The sequence below is a fragment of the Cupressus sempervirens genome, chromosome 4 (genome assembly GCF_028749045.1).
Source record: "Cupressus sempervirens isolate cs-2001-9-10 chromosome 4, ASM2874904v1, whole genome shotgun sequence".
In the NCBI taxonomy this organism is placed as follows: domain Eukaryota; kingdom Viridiplantae; phylum Streptophyta; class Pinopsida; order Cupressales; family Cupressaceae; genus Cupressus; species Cupressus sempervirens.
Window position 1 is genome coordinate 331,492,288 of NC_143121.1, and position 11,226 is coordinate 331,503,513.

Genomic DNA, 11,226 nt, shown 5'->3' on the forward strand with positions numbered 1-11,226 from the left:
TAGAATCAACTACGAATCCTTAGATCTAATTTGTTTCCTTACAACAAATATTATCAGCAATTCTTATTAGAATTCATAATTCAAAAATCCTTCCTACTACTTTAGAAACCTTATCAAATTCATCAAAGCTTTTACTTAATTAGTGGTGAACAGATATACAACCTAACTGGATTGCATTCAATTGCACAAGCCTTTACTCATACAATATCAAGATGACCAAGTAACTAAAAGGAGACAAAATTCAGAAATAACTGATATGGGGATAGCTCATAATTTGTATTCATTTTCTTTGAAAATTGTATACATTTTTAGTAAACTCAGAATGACCTTAAGGAGAAACACAGAGATCATTCTATATTAATGCATTCTCAGGAACAAACAGAGAAAATACATCATAAACTTGCTCCAAAACTTGGACCGAAAACAAACTAAGTATCTTACTTCAACATTAGAAAATCATACCCTTTTTCTAGCCCTAGAATCTCACTTATATAGTGTGAGATGTAACAAGCTTTAGGCTAAGAGAAAATGACAGGTGCCCTTTACAAGAAATATTTGCATACACCTATCACAAAAGACAAAATTGTGAGTAACAGAAAGACTTATACATCAAACATTCCTTTTAGTGGGTCTGCTTTTGTTACATCCTTCATGTATGCAACTACCAAGCTGGCCAATGACAAAGTTTGTTCTAATGATTGCACATTAATCTCCACCTATGGGTTTTCACTGTCTTTATCCTGTATGGTGGGAGTAACTTCCACTTTTTTCTCTTCTTCAATTGTATCAGCATCATGTGAGCCTGAGTCTACATCTTAAAGTGACTAATTATTCTTGTCTTCTTCTTCCCATTGGGCTTGTGTAGTGATAGTGTCAATGATTTGGATGTCCTCACCCTGTACCTCATCACTATTAGTTTCATCTTCATCAAATTATTCACCAGGAGCTATTTCTGCCATCCACTTGTCAAACAATATATCATCTAGCCAGTTGAATTGAAAAATATCCCTTTGTCTTTTTAACACATAATTAGACTCATTATCAATAGCAACAAATTCCTATTTTAAAGAATCAAAGAATATTTGGGCCTTCGCCATTTCTTTCGTTGTGGTAGCCCACCATGCATGCCCTGTTTCATTTACAATTCTATTCATCCTTAAACAAAAAAATATCATCAAGTTCCTTCACCCATTCACCTTTTTTTTTCAAATTATTTCTTTTATCTAGGGCATGAGGAAACAAACTAAATTTTTGGCCCTTGTACTTGTTCAAGTATCCTACTATTATTCTTTGTAAATGAATCCTTTTAATGTCAAAATCAGCAAGATTAGAAACAATATCAAACATTTTTTCAATTTGATCATAAGAATTCTTTATGATAGAGAAACACAAAAATGTCATTTCTTTCTTCCTTCTCACCCATTTATTCATAATAGGCTTTAAAGCCTCATCATTGGCTTTCAACTCCTCCTAGATACTAATCACCCTAGGCAATTGATCATGAATTAGTGGCCATTCAACTTTGTCCCCCAAATATGTGAGAGCTTTTCTTAATTTATCTTCATATTTTACCTCCAACTCTATGTGTAGGGCCCACAGTAGAAACAGAGTATGGAATAACATCTCCCAAATTATCTGAAACTTTCAAACCACTTGGATTGTCCATAGGCCTAATGATATCCATTAGCGCTTTGGGGATTATGGGATTGTCCCCTAATAGGAGGCATCTCAGCTTTGAAGCAAAATACCTATCAAACCTGACAAAACTGGCATTCTCCGCATCCCAAGTCATATCTACACTCCACAATTGAACTAATAGTGCTTCCCCATTCTCTTCTCTATTTAATTCCATTTCTTTACCAAAATATGTAACTCCCTTGAACAAGAACATGTGCATCAACAAAGAATAATGGCCAAAAGTTTGTTCCACCTTGCCCTTAGCAATTTCAATCAATCCAATGTGAATTTCCTTAGCTAAGTAGGAAGCAAAATCAAAATTTATATCCACACCAAAAGAGGAAATTTGAGTAATCATATACATAAAATCCACAAGCATAAACTCCTCTTCATCTCTCCCAAAAACTTTGCACAGGGACCTATATATTTCTATAGCCCTAGAATTGAAATATGCCCTTTCGAAAGGCTTCCTGGAAGATGTTGTTATTGCTAGCAGGGTTCCAATTTTGCCTATGTGTGGCCTCAGTGCACCTTGCCTAACTGCTTCTTTCTTAGACATATATTCCTTCTCTAACCCTTTCAAATCAATGGGCACATGATAATCAGTGATAGGCCCTAAACTAAAACCCTCCCTAATTTCCTCTAGGCTAATTGTAATCAAGACTTCACCATCAGCTCTCCTCACTACTCTAAGGGCTTGGTTGTAGTTCTTAGCTATAGCTTCCAAAAGATCATAGTCCATGAAAACACTGGGAACCACCAGTTTCCCTAGATCAAAATTCCAAATATTGGCATGTGGGGAAAAAAGGTTCCTCTCTGAAAACCATTTTTTGAACAAAACAAGACCAGTCTGTGAAGTTTTTGCATCCCTAACCTAGTTTCCCTTGTCATATAGCCCATCTTCTATTCTCAACCTAGGGTTTAATGAAGTTAGCATTTTAACTTCTACAGTTTCAACGGTGGAATGAGGGAGCAGTTCAAGAAAATCATCGTGGACATTCCTATCCAAATAGTTCTCTTGACCAGAAACCACCTTCTACTTTGGAGCCATTTTTAATTAACTCTCAAAGAAACTAAAATAGTGCAAGGATTATAGTGCAAATACTTACTTTGAATTTTGCTCTAGTTCTTCTCAGTATTTCTGTGAACAAACTGCTTCACAATCTTACCAAATTCAGTACGGTCTTCTCAATAACTACTTTTGCTTAGAAACACTTAGAATCTTTATTAGCATAAGGTGGAATTAAGAAAATATTTTGTGTTATACTCTATTTTTTTCTCACACGTAAAGTTTTCATTTCTCATAAATGCATAGGGTGGCATCACCTTCTACATTCAAATTTACACCGTAGATTTTTGAAAAATCCTATGATCCAGGGATGCAAGCAAAGATGACTCATGTTCTACTTGACAAGTTGGTAGTTAACCTAATGAAAATTTTCCATGTGTACCTTTCCTTCATTTTTGGCACTTTTGAATTGGACCCACATAATTTTGAGGACACGTGTCGTTGAATCGCTATCTCTATACATAAAAAGTGAGCACCTTGCCATAGCGAGATAGCGACCATCATTAATTCTGTATTGATAATCTGGGAGATATTTGATGCATTACTTAAAAGAAATATGGTGGGCCCCTTGTCTCTATGTCAATGTTCATAACCTTCGTGCAACTCACAATAGGGAGATAGCGATGATCATAGATTTGAGATCAATATGACGATCATAAACTTTCATATGTTTCATGAATTAGGGTATGGGTCCAGTTATTGATAACATGAGAAAGCCCTATCCTATTGGCATTTAAATTCATATTTTAAAAACCTATTCATATTACCACGTTGCTTGGGTCCCACCGTGTGTTTATTTCTTGGCTGGACGCTATGTCACTAATGGTAAGAAGAACAAGTTTCCCGATAGCGATATAGGGACCTTTGGTGCCATCACTTTTCTCAGTGTATATGTGTATCCCACTAGATATCATCATGTGCCAAAACTTTATAACTGATATCTAATGGAGCATTGTCTAGGACCCACTTTCTGTGGCCGCAGTATTACTTTCTGTCTGGGCACTATGTCACTAACAGCGAGAAAGACAAATTTTCCTATAGCAACATAGCGACTTCTGGGGACTCATCAAAATTTGGGGCCAGAAAGATGAAGGCAAGTAAAGTCATAACCACCCTCATTAATGCTTCTAACATAACAATAAAATTGCACATCCATCACATAGCTTGGAAAACTTACGATCACCGAAAAACTTAAAAGTGATTGCCTGCCATTACTTTTGGTGAAGGTTCCATGTCGCTAATAGTGAAGTGCTCAATTTTTTTGATAGTGACAAAGTGACTAATCAAAAAATTTGAGATTTATGTTGAGGCCTTTTGTACTTCAATTTTCTAACCCCTTTTTAGGTTCTGACAGGTCTATCATAATAAACGTAATCAAATATTTCTGAAGTAATACAATCTCCAATCACCGTATCTCCATTTGATGGCACCGTACTTCAACTTAGTGAAATTCACTATGTCACTAAGGATAAAAGACTTGCATCTTTTCATTGCAAGATGCAACAGTAGAAGGGATCAAATTCTTAGGCTCAAGGTGGTGGTAGAGGTTCTAACTCCAAGAACAATCGCAATACTCAGCGCAGTAAACAGAATCCACCCAATCAGCCAGCTCAAAGTAGTTAGTCCTTTGTTAGTAGAAATAGCCATCAGCAATCAAATGTACCACCCATGGGTAAAGGATCTGGTAGAAATACAAAATTTTTTTCATGTAGATAGATTAGACATTATGCAGCTCAATGTCCATAGTGAGCACCTTAGTTTTTAGGACCTAGGCCTACAGTTTCAGAGCCTACAGTTGGTGATGCAGGTAGAGCTCATAGAGTGTTTGCAATAGTAGATCACCATCAGGTAGATCATCAGGGAACAGTGGTAGAGACCATGAGTTCTATTCGAGGTATATCTCTTTTAGTATTGTTTGATTCAAGAGCTACAGATTCATTTATTTCACCATCTATATTTTTTAAGTGTAAGTTGGATGTAGTGAAGCAAGATCATGGTTGGTAAATGGAACTATCCTCAGGTGTTAAGGTCTCCATAGATTCTATAGTTCATAAGTGTGGGCTTAGCTTAGGAGGTTTTGACATGGTAGTTGACCTTCGAGTCATACCTCTTAGTTCTTACGATGTGGTTTTGGGGATGGATTGGCTTGGCTCTCATAGAGCTAGTATAGATTGCAAAAAGAAGATGATTTTATGCCAAGATGATCAAGGGAATGATGTGAAGATAGTTGGGATATCAAGGCCTATATCTCTATGGATGATTTATGCAATGCAAATGAAGCAGATTTTTCGTAAGGGATGTCAAATATTTGTTGTTATGGTAAATGATCTTGATGAGGAAGATCCCATGAGGAATACTTTTGATCACCCTATTCTATAGGAGTACACAAATGTTTTTCCAAGTGAGATTCCAGGCATGCCTCCGAAGAGGGACATCAATTTTAGCATTGATCTGATTCCTGGAGCGGAGCCTATCTCTAAAGCTCCTTATCGTATGACTACACAAGAATTGGCTGAGTTACGTCTTTAGTTAGAGGAAATTTTGGCCAAAGGGAGCATTCAACCTGCTGTATCACCATGGGGAGCTCCAGTGCTCTTTTTGAAAAAGAAAGACAATTCTTTGCACCTTTGTATTGACTACAGACAGTTGAATAAGGTGACTATTAAGAATAGGTATCCTCTGCCTAGGATTGATGACTTATTTGATTAGATCAAAGGAGCTATAGTATTCTCCAAGATTGACCTTAAGTCAGGATACCATCAGCTTTGCATTAAGGAGGCAGACATTCACAAGACTGCTTTTCGAACTCGCTATGGGCATTATGAGTTCATAATGGTACCTTTTGGGTTGACTAATGCTCCATCATTTTTCATGAGTTTGATGAATGGTGTGTTTCAATCTTATCTTGAAAAGTTTGTACTTGTGTTTCTTGATGATATATTGATATATTCTAAGACACAGAAGGAGCATCAGGAACACCTGCAATTGGTCTTATAGTGTTTAAGAGACAATCAACTTTATGCCAATGTAGCTAAGTGTGAATTCTTCAAATCTGAGATTCAGTATGTAGTGATGGTATTTCAGTGGATCCTACAAAGATTCAAGCAATAGAAAATTAGCCTACACTGACTAATATGTTAGAGATTCGTAGTTTCATGGGCCTAGCTAGTTATTATAGCAGATTTGTCCAAAACTTCTCTAGGCTAGCACATCCTATCACTTCCCTTCAGAGGAAAGGAAAGAAGTTTATATGGATGAAGAAATGTGAGGAAGCATTTCAGAAGCTCAAGGAGCTTTTGACTAGTGCACCGATTTTAGTCATACCTGATCTAGAGGGAGATTTTATAGTATGTACAGATGCTTCTCTTGAAGGGATTGGAGCAGTTTTGATGCAGAATTGACGGGTGATTGCATATGAGTCATGCAAGCTTAAGGATCACAAGCTAAATTTTCCTACGCATGATCTTGAGTTAGCAGCAGCAGTTCATGCTTTGACAAGGTGCAGATATTTCTTGTTGGGGCATAGATTCAAGCTACATAGTGATCATCGCAGTCTCAGTATATTTTCACTCAGCCTAATTTGAATGCTCGCCAAAGATGATGGATGGAATTTCTATGCGAGTATGATTTTGAGGTAAAGTAAATTCAGGGAAAGGAGAATGTGGTGGCATATGTTTTGAGTCACAGGAGACATGTGATATCATCTATGACTCTTAGTGTGGATTTGAGGAGTCAGATTCTTCAGGCACTTCCTACAAATTCTTGGTATCAGGAGGTGTGTAGAGAAATAGATTCAGGAAGACCTTTGGAGGGTAAGTTTGTAGGCTACATCAGAGAGTTAGATGGTCTTTTGAGACATTTGGAGAGGATTTATGTGCCTTTACTAGATGAGCTTCACACCTTGATTCTAGCAGAAGCTCGTCGTACACCCCACTCGGCACATCCAGGTGTCAAGAAGATGCATGCTGATTTGAGACATTTATTCTTTTGGTCCAGGATGAAGTGAGACATTTTTGATTTTGTGGCTAGGTGTCTTGAGTGTTAGAGAGTTAAGGAAAAACACCAGCACCCGGCTAGACTGTTGTAGCCTAATCTCATTCCTTCATGGAAGTGGGATATCATCTCCATGGATTTCATAGTAGGATTACCTATGACTGTTCATTTTCATGATGCTATCATGGTCATTGTTGATCGGTTGACTAAGGTGGCACATTTTTTCACCAATCAGGTCATCCTACACAATAGCTTTTGTATCTAATGTCTTCATGCGTGACATTGTGAGATTGCCTGGTATTCCCTAAAAGATCATTTCTGACAGGGACCCTATATTCACATCCACATTCTAGACATCGTTGCAGCATGAGCTTGGAGCACAATTAAATTTCAGTTTGGCATATCATCCAAAGATAGATGGATAGATAGAGAGGGTGAATCAAGTTTTGAAAGATATGTTAAGGATGTATGTGATGGATAGGTAAACACATTGGGAGGACTATCTCTACCTAGTGGAGTTTTCTTACAACAACAGGTATCACAGTTCTATTGGCATGGCACCATTTTAGGCATTATATGGATGTCCTTGTCGTACACCCTTGAGTTGGGATAGTGTTGAGGATTGTATCTTGTTGGGTCCTAAGATGCTTCATGATATGGAGCAACAAGTAATGCGTATCCATGAGCACTTGACTACGACATAGGATAGGCAGAAGAAGTATGCTGATGGACATAGGACAAATAAGCAGTTTGCTATGGGAGATAAGGTTTTCTTGAGAGTGCATCCACAAGAGAGTCTAATTTGATATGGAAAGGGTTCTAAGCTAGCACCTCGCTTTGTGGGACCATTTGAGATTCTTGAGAGGATCGGCCCAGTTGCTTACTGCCTTGCTCTACTACCCAGCCTAGCTCGCATTCATGATGTTTTCCATGTTTCAGTTCTTAGGCATTATATCCCTAATGTTGTACATGTTCTTGATTGGAATGCTTTGCAGGTAGAGGACAGGCAGCTGGCTTTGGAGCCGGTTCATATTCTGGAGCAGTGGGGGTTGACCCTCAGGGGTTGAACCATCAAGCAGGTAAGGGTCCAATGGGATCCTAATGATGATTCTTCAGCTACTTGGGAGGATGCAGCCAGATTACGGGAGTTATATCCCTACATGTTTTTAGGCTTCCATCCTAACCTAAGGGGGGGTGGATGTAGTGCCTACCCTCGTTCACATCTTTCTAGACACATTGATGTTATCATTATCAGACTATGTTAGACTAGTTTTATGTTGATGGATTAGTAGTAGTGTTTTGAGACTATCAGACATTATGCTATGGATTCAGTTGATATATGATGAGATTATTTAGACTCTACATTTCATGTGTGCATGATGATCATTACATTGCTTTCATTCATTGATGATGATTAGTTGGATGGTTTATTAGCACATGTTTTTTATTATAGATACTTACCCCATACTTGCATGTGGATAGTGTGCGTGCTTGCTCTTATTGTATGGCATTTCTGATATGGTTAAGGAAGGGAGTTGTAGTCACTTGCTAGTTGGGATCTACACGATGTACCACTTCCTGCCATTGCCTGTTTAGTTTAGCATTATATATATATATATAGTATGTACATGCATGGTTTTTATGCAGGTTACAGGTACCAGGTATCGACTTCCCTAAATTGCCAAGATGAGCGTACCCTATTACATTATCTCAATGATAAAAGAAGGGAGATAAATTCTCAAGTCCAAATCCCAAACCCTTAAACCATTGTCCTGGAAATATAGGACAAGTATCTAGATATTTCACCCACCGAATGTGTGGGATGACATAATTCATGGTTTTTAACCCTTTAGATTGATTTTGTATGGATTGTTCTCTGATGGGTTTTCATATTTTATCTTGGAGGTCTATGGTGAATTTTCTATTAATTAAGTCTTAAATAAATAGATTTAATTAATAAAATTAATTATTTGGAGAAAATTAATATAATATCACGATCTTTGATATTTTGGATTAAAATTAATTAAATAAGAATTAACTGAGAAAAGAATTAAATAAAAGTAATTAATAATAATAATAATAAAATAATAATAAAGTAATAAATAAATAATAATAATAAAAGTTATAATAAAATTTAAATAGAAGTTATAAAAGATTAAAATAAAAGTTGTAAGCTTGCCTGGGAGTTAACGTGCCTTTTTATTTCACTTATGTCAACAACACGGGGGTTAGTGCACAAATTAAGCACATGGTGTATACAACCTTATGACTCATCTAGAAGGTTGGAAAAAAGCTCGTGCTTAGTTGTCTACACCTTCTAGTTGTTTCTAGAGAGATTCTAGGTGCTTCTTGAGAGTCCTTTATATTCGGGCACTCCTAGAGGCTTAGAGAGAGCGTTTTGGAGCATTGGAGAACTCAAGAACTTTGGAGAAGGGAGGAGCTTGCTCTGTGGGTTTTCTAAGGAAAAGCAAATTAGCATCAGAATCCGGGTAGACTCTTGTGATTTTGCTTATGTTATTTCTGCATCTTGCACTTCCTGTCTTCTTTGTGTCTTCCATATGCTTTCTGAGGGTTTTTCCTATTTTGGTTGTATGCTTTCTCAATATGGGTAGTTACTATTTATTTGAGAAAATCTTATATGCATAGATCTGAAAAGATTACGGGGCTAGGGATTAAATTAAAGCCAAATCCATTAGAAAATTTATTAAGTAAATTTGGAGAACAAATATTTTATGGATTTTCTTAAAATTGAAAGCCTTTAAAATTGTGTAGATATAGACATGTTTATTCAGATCTGCACGCGTGCATGCACGCACACACACACACACACACACACACACACACACACACACATATACGCAGAGATTTATTAAGCATAACTTATACATACATACATACATACATACATACATACATATATATATATATATATACATATAAACATATATATACATAATTACATTTATATATATACATACATATGTATATATATACATATGTATGTATATATATACATATGTATGTATATATATACATACATATGTATATATATACATATGTATGTATATATATATACATAATATGTATATATATACATATATATTTAATTGAAAGATCGAATGATATATCGCAATGAGAACTCATTAAATCACATCGTGATTTGTATTTATAATTGCGTTTGAAAAACGTTATTGAAAACATTATAAAATAAAATTATAAATCAAATTTGGGGGCGGGGGGGGTTACCACCCCATTCCTTCCTTATGTATGCGTTGGCATCTGTGCCTACCATCGCAGGCCCTGCGACAGTGGCAGGCTGCACGGCTTCCCTTTAACAGAGGGAGTCATTAATTGCAATAAATATACAACGATTTTAAATTGCTTTCAAATGATATGAACCGCAGGTTACATGGTTCAGATTCATAATTCAATTTTTATATTTCATTTTTTATAAAATGTTAATATTAATAATTATATATATATATATATTTATATTTATGTACGTATGTGTGTGTGTGTATATATATATATATATATAATTAATAATTATCATAATTTGATAAATGATTAGAATTAAAGGATGATCTTTTATAATAATGAATTCTTTTGGTAATATTACAGTTTAACTATATAGATTTAATTAATTAATTTGGATTATGAAGAAAAGATGTTTATGAAATTGGTAAATTCTCATGTCAAAATTTACTATTTAAATTTAATGGGGGATGCTTGCAAATAACGTTTATATAAACAAAATATCATTTTAATAATTGGAAGATCGATTTTTAGAGTTATAAATGGAAACCTTTATTTACCCAAACATACACATGGGTTAGGAAAAATGTGCAAAACATTCCTCCATTCAATATCTAAAATTGGGAACGAAAATTGATACCTCCACACTTAATTCAATTATGTAATTTTAGCAAAACCAAAACATGTGCTTGCATTGTATTTTCTCTATGCTATTTGTTTTGAGTTTTGGGTTGACTAGTGTTGACCAGTTATAAGATGTCTACCAGAGGCTCGGGGGTTATGATTGTGATGTCATGATGATGTTTTAATTTCGATCTTATAAAACCAACCATGGCTATGTGATGGAATGCTCTATGAAATGTTTGTAATTACTGAATGTTATTGTTTTCTAGTCTTCTTGTGAGAAGCTAAGATTCTTATGTATGAGACATTTAACTTAACCAATTTTGATTCACCGATTAGTTATCCTCAAATTACTTTCTAGTCGCCATGATGGGACTGAGATGTTGATTTATTTCTTGATGATGTCATGTTGTGACATGTTTGACTCAACCATTTTGGAGTCTTCGATCAGTATGATTTTAAGATATATTTTGGTTATTGAGAACTAATGGATACTTTTGATTATCAGTGATACCTTTAGTTGCCAATAGAGAACTATTTGGTCATGATTTTCTATGTATGCTTTTCAGTTGCTCATGGAGATTTGATGCTTTTATTGTGGATATTTG